The sequence below is a fragment of the Terrapene carolina genome, unplaced genomic scaffold (assembly GCF_002925995.2).
Source record: "Terrapene carolina triunguis isolate 2854851 unplaced genomic scaffold, T_m_triunguis-2.0 Scaffold250, whole genome shotgun sequence".
NCBI lineage: Eukaryota > Metazoa > Chordata > Testudines > Emydidae > Terrapene > Terrapene triunguis.
The window spans coordinates 1,233,301-1,258,192 of NW_020664601.1; the positions used below are offsets into that span (position 1 = coordinate 1,233,301).

The window sequence follows — 24,892 nt, forward strand, 5'->3', positions numbered from 1 at the left end:
GCTATTAACCCAGATTGGATTTGAACCAGCAACTTGGAGGTGAAAGCTTTGTTTAATTTTCTTACAAATGTAATATAGATAAATAAAAAAGCAGTGTATTTTAAAACCACAAGCTTATATTATATATAAATATAAAACAGAAGTTTGTGGCTTTTAAGTGCATATATAATGCAAAGCCTGCACACACACACGTTGTATGTATAAAGAGCAAGATGTATAATACTTTGCCAGATCTCTGATGAAAGTGAGAAATTTTTTATAATATGTGCTGGAAATAAGTTCACCTCTAAGTTAAATAATTCTGTGATTAGTTGCCAAGTGTTGTTCTTTCTCCATTATATGTGCTATTAGGAATCAATGAAACAGTAAATCAAAGTTGAATCAATTGTTATAGTCTTTATTGTTAGCAGCCTGTGGAGATAGAATACTAGAAGGTTATGCACCGCTATGTACACCACAGCGGATGTCAATGAATACAAGTCCACAATCTGTGGCTACAAACCACCAAAGCAGGGGTGTGCAAACTACGGTCCGTGGGCCGGATCCGGCCCCTCAGGGCTTTGGATCTGGCCCACGGGATTGCCACCCCTGTGGTGCCGCGGGCCCCGCACCGATCCTGGAAGCAGGTGGCACCACGTCCCTGTGGCCCCTTGGGTGGGGGGAGGGCAGAGGGCTCCGTGCACTGCCCTCACCCGTGGGTTCCACACCCGAAGCTCCCATTGGCCGCAGTTCCCCGTTCTGGGAGCAGCGCAGGGCCAGGGCAGGCACGGAGTCTGCCTTAGTGGCGTGGTGTCGCTGCCACCCTGGAGCTGCTCCAGGTAAGCGGTGCCGGGCACCCCTCCTGCACCCCACACCCCAATCCCCTTCCCTGAGCCCCCTGCCACACCCTGCACCCCAACCCCCTGCCCTGATCCACCTCCTGCACCCCGAACCCCTGCCCTGAACCCCCGCCGCATCCCGCACTCCTCCTGCACCCCAACCCTCTGCCCTGAGCCCTCAACCCCCGGCCCTGAGCCCCCTCCTGCACTCTGCACCCCTCCCTACACCCCAACCCCCTGCTCTGAGCCCCCTTGTACACCCCGCAACCCTCCTCCGCCCCAACTCCTTGCCCTGAGCCCCTTCCTGCACACCACACCTCCTCCCACACCCCACACTCCCTCCTGCACCCCAACCCCCTGCCCCAGCCCCACATTCATGGCCCTGCATGCAATTTCCCCATCCAGATGTGGCCCTCGGGCCAAAAAGTTTGCCCACCCCTGCACCAAAGGATACAGAGCTAGATTCACTGGCTGCTGTGGCACAAAGTGGCCAGAGAGTGCTGGTAGAGAATTACTCTTGCATAGGGAGACCCTCTGGTGGCAGAAATCTGGCAGAGGTGGCTCTGCTTGCTTCTGCACCAGCCTCTTCCCACACCTAACATAAGGAAAGGCGAGGGGCTTTCTGGGGGCATGATGTGGACAGCAGGGGTTGTGGTGGAGCAGAGCTCTTCTACTTCTGATCCTTTACTGGTGTAAGACCTTACACTGGTGATGGAAGTCAGCACTGCCCACCCCTTTCTGTTCTAACTTCCACCATGCAACCAAGGATCAGGGAGCTATAATTGGCTTCCCATGGCTGCTACTCTTCACTACACCTGAGCACTGCTTGGATGTAGTGGAGAATCAGGGCCACAGTATTTAAATTCTCCCTATCATCATGGATTAATGGCTAAAATGCCAAGGTATACAGAAATTAAGATATCAGCTAGTTGTGTTTATCATAAACACATGGTAGCCTTACATGGAGGATACACCAGGGATAGGGTGACCAGACAGCAAATGTGAAAAATCAGGATGGGGATTGGGGGTAATAGGAGCCTATATAAGAAAAAGACCCAAAAATCGGGACTGTACCTATAAAATTGAGACATCTGGTCACCCTAACCAGGGAGCACAATATTGGGAAAATAATTAAAGTTGCGGAGGAACCTTAATTTTATTTAAACAAAACACACACAAAAAGCCTTTAAAAAAAAGTTAGTATATCTAAACTTAAACCATACTCCTCCCACCCATCCCCAACATATAGGTATTAATTTCAGCTTTAACTCCAATTTAATGAAGTCTTTTACATGGGAGTACTTAATATCCTTCTTTTTACACCCCAGCTCCAAAATCCTCTGCAAGGGATGGAGTCTACAGATAATTGTATTCTCTTGAGCTGAGTAAAGATTTGATCTACAGTTCAGTATTCTGCAAGTTCTCTCAATATACATTGGATCATCTGTGACATTTAAGGGACAATAACCCAAGTACTAATTTCGCAGCTACCCAATATTCTCAGGCTACCCTTATGTACTGAAGTATTATTAAAGGTGAAGTAGCACCCATCATGCTAAACACTTTCCAAGCACAGAAGAAGACACAGCTCAACATTCAGTTTTAGGCCCTGATCCTACAAAGGCTTATTCACACACGTAACTTTACACACAGTGAGTAGTGAGACTATTCACTATAAGTAAAGTTAAGCATGTGAGTAAAGTTTTGCCTAAATGTGGCCTTAATAATTTAGAATATAAAAAGCTATCCCTGTGAGTTTCCAATGCTTTATATTCCTTCTTCATAGCAACTCTATTAGAAAGAAGTCTGAAGGTCTCCCTGTTCTTAATCAGCCATGCCAAGTTAGCATAAAGTCTCATAGGTCTAACTGAAGTTGAAATTAAAGTTGTCTCTGACCTCATTTCCATGTAGATTTAGGAACTGGACTTGCTTTCGCTTAGGAGACTTAAAACACAAAATCCAAGGTCTGAGACTCTGTTGCTAGGACTGGACTGCAGAACTGAGACTGGATAGTGCTGAATGCACCAGAACACCATAGCACATCCCATTTCTATCCCTACTCCATGTTCAAATCTTTGTATACTGCTGAAAAGAAAAGTTACCTCCAGGGTTCTCTCCTCTTACACAGCAGATTTAACAACTGGGAACAAAAGTGTTGCTTCCTCAGCATGTAGCCTGAAAAATAATATACAAAAATTATAATTTGCCCATATTCTAGAAAAGAAAGTAACATTTAGGAACATGTTTTAAGGCCCAATCCAGTGCCCAAGGAAATCAATGGGAAAACCCTCATTGACTTCAGAAGGCATTGGATAAGGCTACTAGACATGATATTTTATGTGTGCTGAGAATCAGAGCAAGATCACTCTCTAATTAAGGGAAACCTGTTTGTCAATTAATCTGTACTGACTCTACAGAATTCCACCAGTTGCTGCACTGTATATAAAGTTGTATATGGTTCAACAACAGACTACTTGTAAAATGGTGAAGATTAAGGAACAGTAACTGCGCCCATCAATTCAAACCCCAAATGTGACCTACTTTAAAACTGTTATATCCAGGCAGGAGATAATCCTCAAGTGAACAGTTTTCTTAAAAAATCTTGTCACTAAGAAATAAGAATGAATAAGAACAAGCCTAGCTAATCCCAGACATGCCTTAATAACGGAGTACTTTATAGCTATGCTTTATTATTAATTATCTGTATTGCAATGGCACCTAGAAGCCAAGGCCCTATTGTACATCATACAAACATATAACAAAGAAGCAGTCCCTGCCCAAAAGATCTTACAGTCTATGTTAAGGCAGGGGAGAGCACAAAGTAATAGTGCACTTTAACCACAGAATCTTTCATTTCAAAGATTATCAGGTAGGAAAGAAGATTAAAACAGGAAACAACCATTACAAGAGAGAGACAAACCCACAGCTATATTTAAAAACACTCACATTTATTTGAGAATTATTTATATCAGGTGAGAAAATCAAAACTTGTCCATGTTTGAGCTATGCACCTGTTATATCAAATTGGGTTTCTGCTCTTTCACTTGATATCAAGCTGTTAACATGATCCTGACTATACCAACAAACCTTTGGCGATCCAGGAACAAATCCTGAACTGGTGACATAAAGTGAGCAGAAACGTATAGCATTATACGCTCATTAAGAAACAATAAATTAAGAATCCACAATGCCATTTTTACTATCTTTACTAGTTTAGTGGTATTTTAAACCAGGTAGGCTAAAACCCAAGTGCCATTTTAACTCAATAGACTGGTAACCTGCCCACATTGCTGTGAGGACACAGACTAAATCACTTGAGGGCTGATAGTCCTCCAATGCCTTCCCACAATTCCCTGCCTGCCTACATACCCAGGGCCGGCTTTAGGAAGTGCGGGGCCTGATTCGACGGGGCCCCGGCAGGGATGACTCACCCAGCAGTGCTCCAGATCTTCCACAGCACTGAAGGACCCACCGCCAAAGACCCGGGAAGGGAACCACCCGGTGAGTACATCCCCCCCCCCCTCCAACCCCCCCCATGTCCTGCCCCCAACTGCCCCCCTCAGAAACCGCAACCCATCAACCCCCCACGCTCCTTGTCCCCTGACCACTCCTTCCCAAGACCCCCCACCCTAACTGCCCCCCAGAACCCCCCTCCTACCCAATTCACCCTACTCCCTGTCCCCTGACTGCCCCGATCCCATCCACCACCACTCCGACAGACCCCCGGAACTCCCACGCCTACCCAACCCCCCCTTCCCCATCCCCTGACCGCCACCCCAGAACCTCTGCCCGATCCAACCACCCCCACCTGCTCCGTCCCCGGGACTCCCTGCCCCTGCCTTATCCAACCCACCCCTGGCCCCGGTCTCTTACCATGCCGCTTACCCCCGCCGGAGCTGCGCCGGAGCCGGAGCCAGAGCCGCCGCGCCGCCCAGGGCCGGGGCTGGAGCCACAGTGCCGCCTGGGGCCAGGGCCGGGGCCGGGGCCGGAGCCGCTGCGCCGCCCGGCCAGAGTCGGTGCTGGGCCCAGGCCAGAGCCACTTGGCCAGGGCCGGGGCCGGGGCCGGAGCCGGAGCCACTTGGCCGGGGCTGAAGCCGCCATGCCGCCCGGGCAGGAGCCGCCGCGCCGCCTGGCCAGAGTCAGGGCTGGGGCTGGGGCTGGGCCCGGGCCAGAGCCGCTTGGCTGGGGCCGGAGCCACTTGGCCGGGGCCGGGCCGGAGCCACAGCCAGAGCCGTGGGGCTGGGCCAGAGGGAGCCGCTCGGCCGGGGGGAGCTGCCCGGCCGGAGCTCGGCCGGAGCCGGGCCGGAGGGAGCCGCTTGGCCGGAGCCAGACTGGGCCGCGCCACGCCTCCCTGGAGCCCTCCTCGCGCCCCCCGCCCCAGCTTACCTGCCGCTTCTTGTTTCCAGGCTTCCCGCGCGAATATTTGATTCGCGAGAAACAGGGGAGGGGGAGGAGAAGGGGGGCGGAGCGTTCAGGGGAGGAGGCCGGGGGCGGGGCGGACAGCTGCTGCGGGGCCCTCTTAGGTGCGGGGCCCGATTCAGTGGAATCGGCCTAAGGCCATCCCTGTACATACCCCCAACAAATGTGCCCACAAGGACTGACAAGTTTTCCAGCAATTTACTAGGAAAGAATTATAATGCAGCTTAATTTACTGTAGCACAAAGAATCCTGGGATATGCTCCCAGAAATCCAAGGAACATACAAGGGTGAGCGCAGCACCAGGGAGGACACAGTAACTCAGGTGTGGCTTTGCAGTGTGGCTGCCCACACCCAGGTGAGGCTTACCTGAGTACCAGTCTGCATAGTTAACTCTGCAGTGAAGGCATACCTTAAGTGTGCTGCCTTCAAAGCATTTTCTAGCATCCACAATTTGGGAATGGAACCCAGGTATCTCATATAACCATAGGGCAGTAACAATGGGCCAGTTAAAGGAGAGCTTTTTTACAACTAGTGCTACATTGCTAGTTGTATACATTATACTAGGGCTGTCAATTAATTGCGGTTAACTCAGGTGATTAACTCAAAAAAATTAATCGTGATTAATTTCAGTTTTAATCGCACTGTTAAACAATAGAATACCAATTGAAATTTATTAAATATTTTTGGATGTTTTTCTACATTTTCTAATATATTGATTTCAATCACAACACAGAATACAAAGTGTACACTGCTCACTTTATATTACTGTTTTTGACTACAAATATTTGCACTGTAAAAACGATGAACAAAAGAAACAGTATTTTTCAATTTCTCTCATATAAGTACAACTTCCTCCCAGACCCTGCACCCCCAGCCCTGAGCCCCCTCCTGCACCCTAAGTCCTGGCCAGACCCCACATCCCAATGTTTTTTTACATTTTTTTTTATAAAACGCTCTTATCCAAAGCGCTTTACAATAGTTATCTAACAGTATAAACAATATTTGGAAAGATCATTAAGAGGGTCCGCCGAGACCCTCAGTGATTTTCAAGTGGTCTGTGGAAAAATAAGTTAGACTACAAAAACAATCAAGATACCTCACTTTATTTTCATTTACTTTCTATTATAGGAGGAGGATGAAGAAAAAAAGAATGAAAAACGGGGGTGGGGGGGAGATAGGAGAGAATGTTCTTTTTCTTGGCTGGGTCCCAAGGAGGGGCCCCAAAAATGAAACTGAGCACAGGCCCCACTAACTCTAAATCCACTACTGAAGAGAGGTCATATGAGTTGTAGCCATGGCCACAAAAGGAGTCACTTTGAGTGTTGAGATTAGGACATAAATGTCCTCATTTCCAGTACTGTGCTTAGACCAAGTTTTCTGGTAAAGAAAACCAGGTCTAGCAGAAGTCAAAGGAAAACATCAGGGAACAGAAAACAGCTCAGGAGCATATTTGGGTATAAAATGCTCCCAAAAAATTGGCAAAGGAAAACAGTTTAAATTTAAAGGAACACTGTCAAATCAATTTAGGTATTGTATACACAATAATCAAACAAAATGTCTCCATTTTCAATCCAAACACTACAGTATACTGGTATTGTATAAAAAGGAGGACATGAAATGGATTAGTAACCAACTATAAACAAAAGTGAAATTGTCTAAGATCAATGTAATGTAAGAAGTAAACCAGATACGCAGTGAAAAGTAAGTTACACGTTTAACATTCTTCCAGTTTTAGTAACCTGAGATGTTAATAGTTATACAAGCAAAGCCATCTGTTTTTTTAAAAATATCCAAATTTTAATCAGACAGTGCCCTTTAAAAAAGCTTAGCTCCTGAGCCATGATTTTCCATTTTTAATGCAGTTCTATTAGCCTTTATATGATACCTGCCATGGCAAATCAACTTCCAACTTGTCTTGTGGCAACTATGTGTAGCCTATGTCATATCATCAAATACTTCTTGGTGGATTTGTTACTGTGTTCTGTGAACACGTAATGGTAACAAAAACACTGACCAGACTCAGTTTTTCTAGCAAATTCAAGTCAGTTGAATACTTCTAAATTCATGTTGGTGAGTTGCTCAAGGATGTTCTAACTCAATAATAACATATCTATAATTTTCAGAAGTAAAAATCAAACCTTTCACATTAATATGAAATGTAGTAACTCCAAGTTGAGGAATTTTATTCCTATTATTTTGTAGCATTAACAATTTTATACTACTGCAGGTTGAAAAGATTGGATGCTGTATTCTAGTTCTGTCCCAAAATATGTTTCAGTTAGACAGTGGAACAAGTAGTTACCCACCCTGGAGAAGCCAAACTCACATCTGGTCAAAGGACAGCTTACATACTGAATCTGACCCACAGTGTCGTGAAAGGCGGCTTGCTGACATCATAGACATTTTTTTATTCTTTCCACTGACATATGAACACTCCACTGAGGAAAGATACAGACCAAAAGATTTTGTTACAGATTAATTCAATAGGACACCAGATCCTTACACCAAAAACTGCTGTTCTCCCTTCCTGCTACAGAGGAACATATGATCAGCATCTCCTCCTCCAATATGTCAGGGAATGCACATGTCAGTCTTCGCAGCATGAATCTATGCAATCCTATCGCTGAAGAATACACTTTACAGCCACCACACTTACACCAGAGCCAGTGCTTGGGTCATTAGTGCTATACATTATTTGTTCTTCCTCTGTGACTTGCTGATAATAATGAATATTATCTAAAGCTCAATCATAGGGAGAGACTGCATCAGAAAAGCTTTTAGATTACAACAATCCTGAACTCTGACATGACCACACACTACTTTCTTATCCAGGTACTTGATTAGAGGATGGAGGGTGGCAGAGGGTGGGAGAGAGAGAGAGTGTGTGTTATAGAAGAAGATTTTAAAAAATGCAGAAGCCTGAAACATTGTGGGTATTTTGTAATTTTTTAAAAAACAAAGTAAAGTCGTTCACCCCTAGCTTTTATCTTTCACCTTTTCTTTTCTATCCACCGTTGTTTCGCCTCCTTTTCATATCCATCTCCCTCTCCTCTTATGGAAATTTTCTTTTACTAGTCACACTTTCATCCATCTCCATTGGTCTTTAATAGCAAATGGGCTTCTAGTGCAGTGTCTCATGTGCCTGTTCCATGTCCTATTAAAACAACATTAAGATGCTTGTCTTCAATAAAAAGAAAATAAAAAGGAAAGTGGACTCTAAAGGCTGGAGTATTCTGTAATAAATGGGAGGAAAATTGTTGCTTCATCAGCCACAACACCAGAGGACTGTGCTCAATATGTCATAAAAATATGACAGTACCTAATGGAATATAACTTAGAACAGCGTAAAGAAATAAAGACTGAAGGCAGCTTCCAGAAGTAAGCAGGACAAGGTAAAGGATGTAATAAAGTACAACTGATGCGCCCGGCAACAGTTATTTACTGAACGCCAGAAACAATAGTTGTCTTTGTGGCCATAAGAAGCAAACTGACTCAATGTGGTAAGAAAAGTGTTTGTTTTAGCCTAGCATTGGACAAAAGGCTGAAGTCAACATTTACTGCATGTTCACTGCAGAAAGTATTGTCTGGAAAAAACTGTCAGAATGAGAAATGCAATAGATGTTTCATTACAACAGTCACATTTGTTCTCATGAAGAAAACAACTAAAGTATTCAGGCACTGCACAAAATAGGTACCCAATATGGAGGCCTTCTGTATTACATAGAAGGTTCATGGCTGAGTGCTGGCCATGTTCCCTGGAGCATGCACTCTCTAGTTAGAAATCACGGGCATCACCTGCACAATGTACCATCTTGCCTTGAACAGCGGTCATCCCAAACACTCTCCCAATAGTGCATTGGGAGCATACTGCACCTGAATAAACTATGTCTCAATCCTATAAGGTGATAAACACGTCCTGCATGGTGTTGAACTCCCATGAAGGTCAATGGGAGTTGAGAATGCACCGCACCTATGCAGGATCAGGCTCCTAATGCGCTACAGGACCAGCACTTGCAATTACTAAATAAATAAATGTCTTTGTCCATTTCAGAAGCAGCTAAAAACTATGAACAATAAATTGTTCCCATCTCTTAAAATAATCAGGGATAATTCCCTACATTTTGGGATTAGCCTGGGTTATTTATATTTCAATATGCTTCCCCTCAAAGCTCCACAGACTTGTACAATTTAAATGCGCAATTAAAAAAAACCCAAACAGATTAATTGTCAACCCTGAAACAAGCAGAGAACATCAAATATTCTGTATAAAGGATTTTTTCCCCTCCAATATGGTAGATGCTCTAGTACAGGAACACAAACTGTCTTTGGTCTTAAAACCTTAGAATTTATTAGACAAATTCACTAAAAAAGATTTTTGCTTATTCTGAAAGGCTTGTCTAAATCAGTGTTCCCAGTCTTTTCAGATAATTGTATGAGTTTAACGGTACCAGTCAGTGCCTGCGGCCTCCTGTTCAATTGGGCATATATTACTAATAAATAACAATAATGAATAGTCCTTTACACTTTACAGCATTTCTGTTCTCCAAGAACAACACAAACATTAAATAATTTTCAGAACACCCCCATCAAGTAAGCAAGTGTTATCACCCTCATATTATAGATCAGAAAAAAGAGGCACAAAACACAGAGGGACTTGCCTAGGGTCACACAATAAGCAGAGCCAGGATTAGAATCCAGGAGTTTCTGGCTCCCTGTCTTGTGCTCAAAATGCAATGTCTCAAAATCACAGGATTGGAATTTTCAGGAACACAAACTTCATAGCAAGTGGCTTGGAAAGCAGATAGCAGCCCGCAACATGTGCAGCACAGAGACATATCGTTAAGATACAGATAGTGGAAAGCTAAGAGTACCAGCAGGGATACCATGGCTAAGATATTTACACAGTCCCATGGCCTGACACTACTTCGTTATATTATAATGACCTTGTGCCAGGATGCAGCACCCCAAAGACAGAACCATGTTTGCCCAGACTGGGAAAGGACGTGGCGGTCACCCCTCAAAAGTGGGGAGGATCCCACAGACACCAGGATGGGCTTCAGAGTGGTAGCCGTGTTAGTCTGTATCAGCAAAAACAACGAGGAGTCCTTATGGCACCTTAGAGACTAACAAATTTATTTGGGCATAAGCTTTCATGGGCTAAAGTGGGTTATGCCCAAATAAATGTATTAGTCTCTAAGGTGCCACAAGGACTCCTTGTTGTTTTTACCAGGATGGGCAGCTCCTCTTCATACCTAGGCACAAAGGGGCTGAAGTATGGCAACACCCATCCCAGTGCCTGCTTGGGGGGCGCTATGGGCACAGGGAAGGCAGTTCCTGCTGTTTCCCTTTTCTCCCACTCCAGGGTAGCTGTGTCTCCCCCACATCCTCTGGTACAAACATGCTCCTGGGGGGCAGCCAGCCCCTGGGGTTCAGACTCCTACCTGCTGTTTATCTCCTGCTGCCAGCACAGGTGGGAGGAGCTCAGCACATCTTCCCCCGCCCCCCCGGGGAAAAGACTCAGCCTCTGCCCCCGCAGAGGGGAAGGAGCTGGGGGTGCCCCACGCAGGCCGGCCCGCAGCCTTTCTGCTTCCCTCCGGGCTTCCAGGTTGGTGTGAGCAGCAGGCAGCGGCCAGGCCTCAGGTTGCCCTGGCAACGGGCTTATTTGAATATGCTCATTAAAGATTCATGAGCTCTAGTCACTTGACCCAGCCCCTCCCTCCAGGCAGCGAGGAGAACTGTGTCCGCCTGCGCGCGTATTTCCCTCAGCAGCAGCAGCACCAGCACCAGCACCCTGGGCTCTGGCATGGCCCGTGCTGGCTCCTCTGCCTCTCGCAGGGCCTGCCAGCTCCTTGGGAAATGCCGCTAGCAGCCTTAAGCCTAGAGAATATGCACCCCCCGCTTGTCTCCTCCCCAGCCTAAAGCTTCAGAGGGGAATGGACTAGCATCCCTCTCCCCCCCACCGCCTTTGCATACCCCTCCCTGCCCATGTACCCGCCTCTCCCTCTCCTCACTCCAGCCCCGTCCAGTGCCCCCCCACACACACACTAATGCATAGCCACCTCCACAAAATTCCCCACCCTCTTCATTGTTGGTCCAGCCAGCATCTACCTCGTCAACACACCTTCCCAGCCCCGTCAGTCCTCCTCTCTCTTCTGGTCTTCTCCATCTGCGCATGCCCACTGCCCCCATCTCTGCATTACTCCCCTATCCAGTGCTCTCAAACCCAGCCTTCCCATATCATTCCCACCCCCAGCCTTACTAAGGCCTCCTCCAGCTCCATTCCCCACCAGACATACACATGTACATACCCAAGCTCCAGCCCTCTCTTTACCACCCCACGCAGTCCCCTTCGGCCTCTCCCTGCATCAGTTTATGCAGGCCCTAGCCTTATTATGGTCACCTTTGGTCCCCACCTCTCACACACCCTTCTGCTTATTGCCTCATCCAGCCCCCTTGTTTCTGCCTTTACCAGCCTCCCTCTCCAACACACACTCCCCTGGTTTTGCACACAGTTGCCCAACTGTTTAGAGCCCTTTGTGAGACATCCCTCACAGATGTGAGAGGAGTGAGCCACACTTTGCATGGGGCCACATTGTTTTTCCCCTCCCTCAATTCCCAGCTTCTTCCATTCCCCTCCCTGACCTGCCCACCAGTACAGTGCTACAATAGCCAGTGCCAGCCACCATCTCTGCCAGCCAGCCAGCCGGGAGCAGCTAGACGGGAGGAGAAGCAGCTGGCCTAGCTGCTTTACAGGTACCACAGCAGCTCTGAGACCAGGAAGAGACTCTGCATGGGGAATCCCTGCTGCCTCACTGCAACCTGCAGTGACTGACACCTCATCAGGGCTGTGGGCATGCCACTTACGCATCTGGAGCCCTGTCACCCTTAATGCCTGACACTTGCAGCTCTGCACATACCCACCGTACACACATCCAGCCTCCTCATTACAGCTGTGACTGGTCCCTACACCTACAAACACATACACACATCCTCCTCACTGTGGATCTAATTCCCTCACCTCTGTGTCCCCATATTCACACCCACATGCCTCACTAGAAACTTGTCTGATCCTGTGCCTACATGCAAAGCCTCCTCATTATGGCTCTGTTCACCCCACCATCTCTGTATCCCCATACCTACACCCAGTCGTCCTCACTACAGCCCAGTCCAGTACTCCCCACCGCCACATATCCTCCCCATCATACATGCACATATACAACCTCCTCACTGTGGCTCCATCCAGTCCCCCAACTTCTGTGTACCCGCTCCACACACTTCACAAAGGACCCATCTCCTGCCCACCACCTCTGTGTATACTCTGTACACATCCAGCCCCTTCATTTCAGCCGTTTGATTCCCCCTACTTCAGCATACTCTCACCTCACTCATACACAGCCTCCTCTCACTGCAGCTGCATCTAGTCCCCTCACCTCTGTGTACTCATCCTGCACACTCAGCCATCTCATTCCTTTCCACTTCTATATGTACACCCCTCTAAGTACTCAGACCCAGTTGCTTCAGTATGGCTCCATCTGGCCTCCCCTGCCTGCACATACCCACTCAATTGCCTCAGTAGGATCTCACCCAGTCTCCCCTCCACTTCTTTGGACCGAACCTCACTGATTTACATGTTCCCAGTCTCAACAGGACCCAGCACAGTTCTCCCCTCACATCTCCTTTTAACTCCACCCAGGCCTAAAATATATCATATCGCAAAAAAAAGTTATGAAATATTTAAGGTTGCTATACACATAGTACGCCTGACACAAACCCACAAAAGCAAGGAAATGAAAAGTTAAGCCATATCACAGTATTTACCCTCTACTTCACCCAGAGGAAGGGACTTTACCACTGCATGCATCACAGCCTTAACTCTGCCCCCATAGGGATGCCAGCCTTCCAGCACCCCCTTTACCAAACCACCCTCCTCAACTTTCCCTTCTGCACCCTCCTCTATTATTATTTGTATTACAGGACCACATAAAGGCCCCAGCTAGTTCCATTGTGCCAGGCACTGTAAAAGTGGGTAAGTAAGAGACAGTCCCCACTCTGAAAAGCTTGCAATCTAAACAGACAAAATAGAAAAAGAGAAGGAGGAGAAACAGAAAGGCAAACTGACTCATGTTAATAATAAAGCTAGAAATAGACCCCAGGTCTCCTGAGTCCTAGTTCAGTACCCTCCTGTTTGGACTGCACTGTTGGACCACACTGTTCGGCCTGTCCCTTGCTATCAGTTGTGGAAGTCTGGCATGCTTAAAAGGTGAAGTTTGGTAAAGGGTGTACTGGAGAGTTGGTATCCATAGTAAGGGAGAGTTAAGGTTGTGGTGTGTGACTTTTGTGTACAGTAGTTGTGGTAGTGGTATGTGTTACCCGAAATTGGGCCAGCTAGTAAGCTTAGGGAGGACTAATGACCCACCAGAAAGCAGCACATTTATTATACTGATAGCTAAGCTCAAAAGAAAGTGTGTGGGGGGGGTCACACTCACACTCGCATATCCACGCTCCCAGGACAGGCACGGCACTGGAGATGTCAAGATCCTTCAAGGTAAGTGTCCCACAGCGCAGCGATGGATGGTGCGATGAAGATAAGTTTTTCTGAGGCGTGATGAAATGCAATGCGGCCAGTGGTCCGGGCAAAGGGCCTTCACGGGAGGTACAAGCTTGTGAGTGCACTCCTGAGCACATGGCCCCTTCCCCTTTTAACGACCTGCTCCTCATGGCCTGCGACTAGAGATGACTTGGCCACGTCTGGTTAGTCACACTCCACCTCGGACAGTGTCCATGAAGTGTCCATGCGTTGGGTGTATGATCGCTGCCTAATTAGAGTTCCAGCCACCTTGTCTACCTGGAAGCTCTTCTGATCTTCCAGCTGTTCAAGCAGCACATTCATCCCACAAGCATTCCAGGAGGGGAGGGGGAAAGCCACTTTACAGGTACAGTGGAACCCCGCTATAACGCACCCCGCGATAACGCGAATTCGGTTATAATGCGGGGTGAGTCTGGCCCCGGCGGCTGTGGCGGGCGTGGGGTGAGTTCGGTGGGTGCGGGGCGTTTGGGATCCATGCCCTGGCGGCTGCAACAGGAGCGACTCTCCCTGTAGCCCCGGCGCGCCCCCGGGGTTCTCACCTCTGTCCCCAGCAGGGCCGGCTCCAGCCCGCAGCCCGCGTCCTTCCCTCCCCGCCGACCGATGACTTTCAGTGCGCCACTGTAGGGGGCGGCAGCACGGAGGAGGGGAGCGCCCTGCTGGGAGCGGGCTGCACGCTCCGCCTGCCCCAACTGGTGCCAGGTCTGCAGCAAGCCCAGCAGCCCACGTCCTTCCCTTCCTGCCGACCGACGACTTTCAATTCACCTGCAGGCGAGAGTGGCGCGGAGCCCTTCCAGCAGGCAGTGCGGCGGGAGGGACCGAGTGGCAAGCGCCATGGCTGAAGAAAGCCCTGGCTGCCCCCCTTCTCTCTCTCCCCCCCGCTCCCTCCCTCCCGCTAGGCGGGGCGCACACTCTGCTGCCCGGGGCATGTCTGCAGCGCAGGGAGTCCCGCTAGCAAGAGTGCAGCCACCGCCCACCCAGAGACTCGCCAGCGCAGCCGGGGGAGGCAGCCACAAGCCGCCAAGTAAGTGGCACCAAAAGTTTGTGCCCTGTTTTTTGTTGTTGTTGTAGTTTTATTTTTTTGCTTCGCTGCTCCGGCTGCCCCTTTTTTTTTTCTCGCCATCCTACTCCTCCTGCCTTGGACAAAACTTCCTTAATGGTTGTAAGTTGAAACTGGAAGCTGAACACAAGTACAGTGGAACCCCGCTATAACATGACCCCGCATTTACCGCAATCGAATTTTTTGGACCCCAATTATCGCGTTATAGCGGGGTTCCACTGTATTCAAAGAGGGAGAGGAGACAAAAGGGTCGGGGGGGAGGTGTAACAGACCTTTTGAACATACAGGTTATACAGAGCATACAGATCACTGCTGCTCCTACAACAGTATGCTTCATCAGAGAACTGTCCTTACCAGAGAGCTAGTGTGTGAACATAATCTAATCCAATCTCTTACTCAAGATCATAAAAAATCTGCTCCTTACAGTAAAACAGCACTGTTGGTGTTGGAATTAAATCTCACACTTAAACAAACAAACATGCAGTGCAGGTAGTGACACCTGTACTTAAGGTTGCTTGATGCTTCCCATTATAAAATCTTGTTTTCAGTTGCTTATAACTTTTCCAAATTTAAATTGCCTGAGTTGAAATTTTCCACGGCAGGTCTTTGCTTCAGACTGAGGTTTTTGGGGAAAGTTTCAGCTAAACCAGTTCATCTGTTTCTCAGAACAAGGTTAGGGAAAAACAGATTATTTTGCAGATGGTAAAAAAGTGCATATAACCATTTCATTGAGAAGCTAGCATGTTCATACCTTGGAGCAGGGACTTGAAATTTGGCAGGAGGATTGCCTTTGTGTTATGAATGTGATTATTGCTCTTCCCATGAAACTATGCCCAAATTTGGTCAAATTATAAGGTTCTGAAAAATCATAGTTCACACATGCTCAGTAGATACTTGCTACTGCTAAATTCTCCAGCCCCCCACAGCTCCTATGTGTGACCGGACTGTGCATGCATCATCCCTACTGATCCAATGAGTGTGATCCGGTTCAGGGCTACAGAGGCTGAGCAGGACTTTCCCTGCTATTGCTCCTCCTAGCTATAGAGGCCACTATGGCAACGGGAACCAGAACTGGCAGCAGGGTGACTAGCTCTCCTGTGCTCCCAATTCTTGCTATGCTGGTGCCCAAGCATCAAGGAAGAGGAGGAGGAAACTAAGTGCCTGACTCAGATGCAGAGAGGTGAAGACTGAGAGAAAATGGGGGAAGGGAGGATAGGAGCCTGTGGGTGGAGGGCTAGGAGCTGGGAGTAGGAAGGAGGCAGGAGCAGAGGGAGACAGAAGAGGAGGTGTGATAGGAACAGGGTTGGAAGAAGGTTGTGGGGAGAACATTGGCAGAAGCAAGGGATAAGGGCTGGAGCAAAGAGAGGGCGACAGAGGAGGGAGACAGGGAAAGGGGGCACAGGACTAGAGCTGGTGGGGCAGGATAGGAGCAGAGTGGGGACGGGCAGGATTAGGGTGGGGAGTAATGAACGGAAGCTGGCAGGGGGTAGGTGGATAGCAGCAGAAGAGGGAGAGGTTACTGGGGGACGGGCAGAAGTGTCCAAATAACCACTAGAGATCACACCCCTGAAAAACGTGGAATTCAGGGCCGGGCCCCGGGTTTTTTCGGCCCCCAAAAAAAAAAAAAAAAAAAAGCCATGATCGGTGACATTTTAGGGCAGCTCTACCGCCGCTGCTTCATTCTTCAGCGGCAATTTGGTGGCAGGTCCTTCCCTCCGAGAGGGACCGAGGGACCCGCCGCTGAAGACCTGGACGTGCCGCCCCTTTCCGTTGGCCACCCCAAGCACCTGCTTGCTGCGCTGGTGCCTGGAGCCAGCCCTGGTGGAATTGAACCTATTATTCCTGAGTCCCACATTCCTTTGCTGTCAGCTGTGAAACTCACTGGCAAAGTGTGTGTTTCCATACCCCTCTAGTTTTAATTTCCTCATCACTGTAGCATCTGACTGCTTCACAAACATTAATACATTTATCTTCACACTGCCCCTGGGAGGGAAAGTGGCATTATTCTGATTGTAGCGATGGGGAACTAAGGCATAACATCATTAATGTCAAAAGTGTCCACTAATTTTGGATGCCCAATTTGAGATGCTATGGCCTGATTTAAAAAAAAAAGAAAAAAAACCTTAGAATTTTATAGCACTTTATTTGTTCAGGGCCGAGCTCCCATTGACTTCAGTTGCTGCAGTGAGGGCTCAAGACTTCAGCACCTCAGGGTTTCAAATTGGGCATCCAGAAAATGAGAATCACACAGTAGTGGCCAACTGTTGAAAAATCTGGCAGAGGTGACTTTCCCCAGCATCACACAGGAACTCTGTGGGGCAGAGCATCATCATTTCTGTACGCTCCAGTCTATTCCATGTGTGCTATGTCGCTCTGCAATAACCATGCTCAGTTCTCCATCTGAAATATACACAGATGGGATGATTTTTGAATTTTTAAAATTAAATACACCCATTACATTCTATTTAGAGCTACAAGAGCAGAATTACAGATGCTTTGATGCTGCTCAGTGTCAATAACTCCATTCACTGGTTTCTTTGTATGGAATGGAAGCTAAGGTTGGTATCAGACCTAGGGTGACCAGATAGAAAGTGTGAAAAATCGGGACGGGGGTGGAGGGTAATAGCAGCCTATATAAGAAAAATTCCCAAATATCAGGACTGTCCCTATAAAATCAGGACATCTGGTCACCCTAATATAAAAATAAAATATAATAATATATGGAGATATACCTATCTCATAGAGCTGGAAGGGACCTTAAAAGGTCATTGAGTCCAGCCCCCTGCCTTCACGAGGCAGGACTAAGTACTGATTTTGTTCTAGATCCCTAAGTGGCCCCTTCAAGGATTGAACTCACAACCCTGGGTTTAGTAAGGTCAATGCTCAAACCACTGAGCTATCCCTCCCTCTATTACGGCCAACTGAGCTATCCCTCCACCCTAGTCAGAACTGTTTGTATAACATTAACTTGTGATTTCCAGAGGTTTAATGTCTGGGTTTAAAACAATGTATCTAAAGCAATTTTTTCTTTGGAATAACAGTTACCAAGCTTGATGCTCCATTCAGAGCAAGAGAAGTAGGAGGGCCAGTAAGGAGCTGGTTACTTGCAGCTCCTTGATTTTTGTGCCAGCATGAACCCAATGTCATTTAACTATGCCATATCCACCATACTGCTGCAAGTGTGTCAGAGCCCAACCACTGCTGATGGCTCTTGGATACAGTATTGCAAAGAAAATACCACAGTGCTCTTAAAAAAAATAAACCTTAGACATTAGATCAGGAAATGAGGCATCTTCCGGGCTTGATGGTCAACCAACATCAGAAAATATCATTCAGGGCTTGATCTTTCACAGTGTGGAGCACTCTCACTCCCACTGGTGTCAATGCAAGCTGACAGTCCACTTTCACAGGAAGGAAGACCGTGGGAGGTAGCATGTTTCAGGAAAGTAGTGTGATTCAGTGGAAACAACACTGGATTGGGCATCCACAGATGGGAGCATTTTCCCCAACTCTGCCAGACCTGCTGTATGACCTAGGGCAAGTCACCTCTCAGTGCCTCAGTTTCCAAAATGTAAATTGGGGGAAATGATATGCTTCTATAGGGCAAAGTGTCTGAATATGTATTTGGTAATATTAACCATTTCTCTCCTTCTGTTGCGATTAAGCTTGTTATGATCACTCCAGATTGAACTACTTTTTTAAAACATTCAAGGAGAAAATGTATCTTTCCATAAGTGAGTAAGACGAAATCTGGCACAATCTCAGAGTAAATACAGGAGCTTTGTGCCTGAATTGTGCAGAGTTAATGTAATTGTTCTGGCACCATCCCCAGAGCCAAGCTAAGCTCAGGAAGAAAACTGTAAATTAAAAACTACAGCACTGATGTGATCCCTCTCCAGGAACTATCTTATACATATAAATCCACAGAGAGGAGAAAAGGGTCTGACTTCACTCTTGAGCAGAAATTTTGCTAACAATTTTCTTATACTTGGAATATATACAATAAACAGTTTATGAAATTCTATGGAAATTCTAGCCTGATTCCAATCTTGCTTACACCAGTAGAACTCCACTGATTAAGAGGGAGTTTCTGTGGATTCATACTGGTGGTAAATTAAGTTAACAGGAGCTGTGGGTGCTCACCAACTCTGCAAACCAAGCCTAGAATACCTCAAATTGGACATGCTTTGCCCTTGGAGTCATGCCCTGTCTACTTATGTATTTAAATGCATATATGGCCCTCATCACCATAGTATCTGAGCACCTCACAGTCATTAATGGATTTTATTTGATTTATTATTAATTGATTTTGTAATGTGTATTACAGTAACTCTTAGATCAGTGTTTTTCAAAGTTCGGGTGGGTCGCGGCATATAAGGCACTGGGTCGCCTTGCTCAGCACCCAGGGACCCTAGCAGCTCTGGTCAGCACTGCCGACCGGGACATTAAAAGTCCCATTGGCAGTGCTGCCCAGCTAAGGCAGGCTAGTGCCTCCCTGTTCCGACACCATGCTGCGTCCCGGAAGTGGCCAGCAGCGGGTCCGGCTTCTAGGCAGGGGGGCCACAGGGCTCCGCATGCTGCCCCCACCCCGAGCGCTGGCTCTGCACTCCCATTGGCCAGGAACCGGCCAATGGGAGCTTGGTGGGGACAGTGCCTGTGGGCGAGAGCCGCACAGAGCTGCTTGCGCGCCTCTGCCTAGGTGCCGGACCTGCTGCTGGCTGCTTCTGGGGCACAGCGCAGTCTGTGGTGCCAGCAGAGGCAGGAAGCCTGCCTCTGCACCCCTGTTGTGCCACTGACTGGGAGCTGCCGGAGTTAAGTCCGCACCCCAATCTCGTGCCCCAATCCCCTGCCCCAGCCCTGAGCCCCCCAAACCCCTAACCCCTTCCTGCACCCCAAACCCCTCATACCCAGCCCCACCCCATAGCCTGCACCCCCAGCCCAAAGCCCTGCCCCAAACTTGGAGCCCCTCCTGCACCCCAAACCCCTCATTCCTGGGGCCCCCCCGCAGCCCTCACCCCAACTCTCTGCCCCAGCACTGAACCCCTCCTACACCCCAAACCCTCATCCCCAGCTCCATTGGGTTGCGGGCATCAACAATTTTCTTCCACTGGGTCCCCAGAAAAAAAGTTTGAAAACCACTGTCTTAGAGGCTCCGTCCAAGATCAGAGTCTCATGGTGCTCGATGTTGTACATATACAAGGTAAAAGACAGTCTCTCTTCCCCACAGAGTTTATAATCTAGATCGGTGTTTTTCAAACTGTGGTCCGTGGACCCCTGGGGGCATCCGCGGACTATGTCTAAGGGGTCTGCGAAAGGTTCTCGTTACCAACTGCAATCTTCATTTTACAGAGGGGTACTAAGGAAAAGGGTAGATTGTCCAAAGTCACAAAGGAAGTAAGGGATTGAACCCTAAAACCTCACTCCCAGCCCCTGAGCCACTAGACCATCCTCTGTTCTTCAACAGTGCTTTCTTTATTGTATCACATAATAAGTGGGGTATTTGATTTCTTTTGTAATTTCTGTAGCAATGATGATTTGATCACTGTCATGGCAGCTAATTTTGCACATGCCTCTTTAAAGAGAAACTTGCAATTGGCCCAGGGAAAACTTTATTTCAAGCCATCTAACTACCTCATAAACCTGTTACCTTTAATATGGTTGAAGTCATTGTGCCCAGTTGATGACCTCACAATAATTTCCATAGAAACAGACGTTAAAAGCATAGGACTTCGTCTTCACTGTCAGATCAAGCAGAAGGAGAAACTGAAGCTATGAGGGAGAAAGCACTTATTGAAAGAGCTAAAGGAAGATAGGAAAACATGGGGTCAATAAGTTTATTTTGTTGCAACTGTTCCTTGTTTTCAAGCTGGACCCAATGTGAGAGTCCAATTTAAATCAAGTATGAGGGGGAAGCCGTGTTAGTCTGTATCCACAAAAACAACAAGCCCAAATAAATCTGTTAGTTTTTAAGGTGCCACCGAACAATTTAAATCACTTTCCCTGATACAATGAATCAGGGCATTTGTTTTAGCTTTTGAAAAGAGCATATTTGAATTTGTAAATTGTAGTACAAATGGAAAAAATTTTCAGGAAACATACAGCATATTGTACAAAGCCTTCGCCTTTCAGGCCAAGCTGGGCCTGGGAAAACTTACAAGAAGGGTTTCAACGGTATTTTTAATCCAATTTGGAGTGGTGGAAATATTCATCTCTTCCTGCCCCTGCTCCTTCAAACAAATAAACCAAGACATTAGTTTGTTGATGCAACCTAGAAATACTGTTCAGAGTCAAGGAGCAACCAAGTACTTTCCAGAGGCTACATTGGGGCCAGACCTACAGATTAGTTCCTGCCCTCTTACTGTTATGTAGTTTGACAAGGGAAATGTAAACCCATACTTGACTCCGGAAATGCAAGGCAGATTATCTGGGTACTAAACAACAAAACAAAACAGGAAAAGATATACCTGTATACTCAAAGAGTAATGGTTTCTAACAGCAAAGCTAATCTGTCTGATTGGTTTAACACCTCAGGCAGTGATCTGGGCAGATCTCCTTAGCTAAAGCGGGGCTGAGCCTTCTCACTACTTAGATAGGAGATCCCTAAGGAAAATCCACTCACTTCAGAAAGTGGTGTTGGTGATTCAGTAGGTGGCACTCTTCGCTCAGTCAGTTTCAACCAATGCACGAGCCTAGTGTTAGGAATGCTGTGAGCTAAAGGTACCATCTTCCAGGGAAGATGTAAAACCAAGGGCCTGTAGTCAATAAAGAACCCCTTGGCTCTTTTTGGAGTTCGGGAGTTATAGATCAGTTGCAGATTTCACCTTAGATAATAATTCTACCTCCCTTAACTGCTCTGTACTGTTGCTATCTGCTGCTAAACAACTGGTGTATTCCATCCCAGAAGTGACAGCATTTCATTGGTGGTTGAAGTGATTGTTTAGTGTAAAAGACATATTGTATAATAAAGGCAAGAAACTGTATTATGTTAAGTGTGACCCATTAATTTTGAAAAACCTTTTAATTTCTAAGGGCCTCTCTCCCATATCTGCCTTGAATTTAATTAATAGTTTAAATTCCAAAATAACTTTTGCTGGGTGTTTTTCTCCCTTTACACAGGAAGAGAGGAACAAATACATGCTATAGCTGGGAAGTTATTGAACATTGAGATCCAACGTCAGCTAGTTTAGATGGGGACATTTCCCTGGTTATATCTTCTCCACCTCCCAAATAAATCACTGGAATAAGGGGAAATGTCAGTACACAAACTAAGGCTTTGGAGGAAATTCAGATTCGGTGTGGTTCCTCAGAAACTCACAGTAGAGGGAGATATCCTCTCTAGCCCCTGAAAATCACCAGCTTGTGTTATTTTTCTTCAGTACACCTACATTTCCAGATTCCCTTTGAGCTAAACCATTTCCTGTGTGCAAAGCCCGAATATGTTGTATTTGCACAAGTGCTTCACAGGGGAATGGAATCATCTCCCAAGCTCAGGAGCACCTCTAGAACAGCTCTGCAGCCATCATTATGATCACTGTGCCTCCCACCCCACACAGAGAGATTTGCCAAGAGGAACTGCAGATCTGGAAACTATTTTTATTATTGTGGTAGTGCCTAGGGGTCTCAATCAGGGCCCCACCATGCTAAGTGCTGTACAAATGTATATCAAAAGATAGTCCCTGCCCTGAAAAATTTACAGTCTAAGTAAATTGTAAGAAAATGTAACTAGTGAAGACGCAGGCATTTTTTAAAAGAACTCTTTGGTATGAACTGTAGCACAAGTCCCTGTGGGACACAGGAGTCACTTGGTGGTGATATTTGTAATTCGCACCTGGTTCATGCTCTAGGTGGTCCCCTGCCCCTCTTCTGGGATAAATTCTATCGTTGATGATTGAATTACAACTTTGTTTTCAACATTAACCAAGAAAAAAAGTGAATTGCTTTTGAAAGGGAGTTAGGGTCACTGACCATACCTTGTTTTCCTGTCATTTTTAGGAGAATCACTTGTTCTCTGCCGTGCAGAGGAACTTTATGACATCACAGCCTTTGTAGTTCTGGCATCACACTCTTTCCATAAGAACTTGTTTTGCCAAGCATGCATTAGCTGTGAAATTCACCCCCCTGTCTATATGTAGGGGCTGATTCTCCAATGCTCTGACCCATGTGTCATCATTTACATCAGGGCAAAGTAAATGTAAAATGCTTCCAAATCAGAAAGGCAGCATTTTACATTCCCTTTTCACCAACGTAATTGATGACAGATGGAGGACAGAGCAATGGAGAATCAAGTCCTGATTTTTAGCCAACAGTGCAGACCTCTAGTATACACCCAATTTACACCAGTGCAGCACTGAGGTAGCTTACCCCACATCACACTGCACCCGCATAAATTATGTTTACACTAGGGCTGTCAATTAATCGCAGTTAACTCACGTGATTAACTCAAAACAAATTAACTCGATTAAAACAATTAATTGTGATTCATTGCAGTTTTAATCGCACTGTTAAACAATAATAGAATACCAATTTAAATTTATTACAAATATTTTTGGATTTTTTCTGTATTTTCAAATATATTTCAATTACAACACAGAATACAAAGTGTACAGTGCTCACTTTATATTATTTTTTATTACAAATATTTGCACTGTAGAAGAGAAAAGAAATAGTATTTTTCAATTCACCTCATCCATGTACTGTAGTGCAATCTCTTTAGCATGAAAATGCAACTTACAAATGTAGATTTTTTTGTTTGTTACATAACTGTTCTCAAAAACAAAACAATGTAAAACTTTGGAGCCTACAAGTCTACTCAGTCCTACTTTTTGTTCAGCCAATCATTAGGACAAACAAGTTTGTTTATATTTCCGGGAGATAATGCTGCCCACTTCTTATTTACAATGTCTCCTGAAAGTGAGAACAGGCATTCTCATGGCACTTTTGTAGCCAGCATTGCAAGGTATTTACGTTTCAGATATTCTAAGCATTTGTATGCCCCTTCATGCTTCAACCATCATTCCAGATGACATGCTTTGATGCTGATGACACTTATTAAAAAAATAATGCATTAATTAAATTTGTGACTGAACTCCTTGGGGGAGAATTGTATGTCTCCTGCTCCATGGTTTTACCTGCATTCTGCCATATATTTCATGTTATGGCAATCTTGGATGATGATCCAGCACATGTTGTTCAATTTAAGAACACTTTCATTGCAGATTTGACAAAATGCAAAGAAGGTACCAACGTGAGATTTCTAAAGATAGCTACAGCACTCGACCCAAGGTTTAAGAATCTGAAATACCTTCCAAAACCTGAGAGGGATAAAGTGTGGAACATGCTGTCCGAAGTCTTAAAAGAGCAACACTCCGATTCAGAAACTATAGAACCCGAACCACCAAAAAAGAAAATCAACATTTTGTTGGAGGCATCTGGCTCAGATGAGGAAAAATGAACGTGTCAGTCTGTATTGTTTTGGATCATTATCGAGCAGAACCCGTCATCAGCATGGAAGCTTAGCAATTGGCTGAACAAGAAGTACGACTGAGGGAACTGGTAGGCTCTATTTTTTTTTAACATAACTGCACTCAAAAATAAAACAATCTACATTTGTATGTTACACTTTCACAATAAAGAGATTGCACTATAGTATCTGTATGAGGTGAATTGAAAAATACTATTTCTTTTATCTTTTTCACAGTGCAAATATTTGTAATAAAAATAATATAAAGTAAGCACTGTACACTTTGTATTCTGTGTTGTAATTGAAATCAATATATTTGAAAATGTAGAAAACATCCAAAATATTTAAATAAATAATTTTTTATTATTAACGGTGCGATTGAAACTGTGATTAATCGTGATTTTTTTAATCGTTTGACAGTCCTAGTTTACACTAATGCTTTGCACCAGGGCTATTGCTATTACACTGGTGGATAAAATCCCAGTATAGACAAGGGCTGAGAGTTGGAGTTAATTTCTCAGTTAGTGTCTGTCCTCAAGCAAAGGAAATGG

The 24,892-nt window shown here is 46.1% G+C and overlaps 1 protein-coding gene across 2 annotated transcripts in view; it reads right to left on the reverse strand.

The window, feature by feature from the left end:
• Positions 1 to 24,892, reverse strand: part of LRRC56 (leucine rich repeat containing 56) — a 170,485-nt gene that overhangs the window by 116,530 nt on the left and 29,063 nt on the right. Inside the window, exons 1-2 of one of the 2 annotated variants that reach the window (XM_026657634.1) lie at positions 10,679 to 10,722; positions 2,921 to 2,993 (exon numbers count right to left, since the gene is read on the reverse strand). The gene's annotated coding sequence lies outside the window, so the exon portion shown is untranslated. Of the gene's footprint in view, positions 1 to 2,920; positions 2,994 to 10,678; positions 10,723 to 24,892 lie in introns of those variants that run through there. The other variant, XM_026657633.1, reaches the window with a different exon arrangement.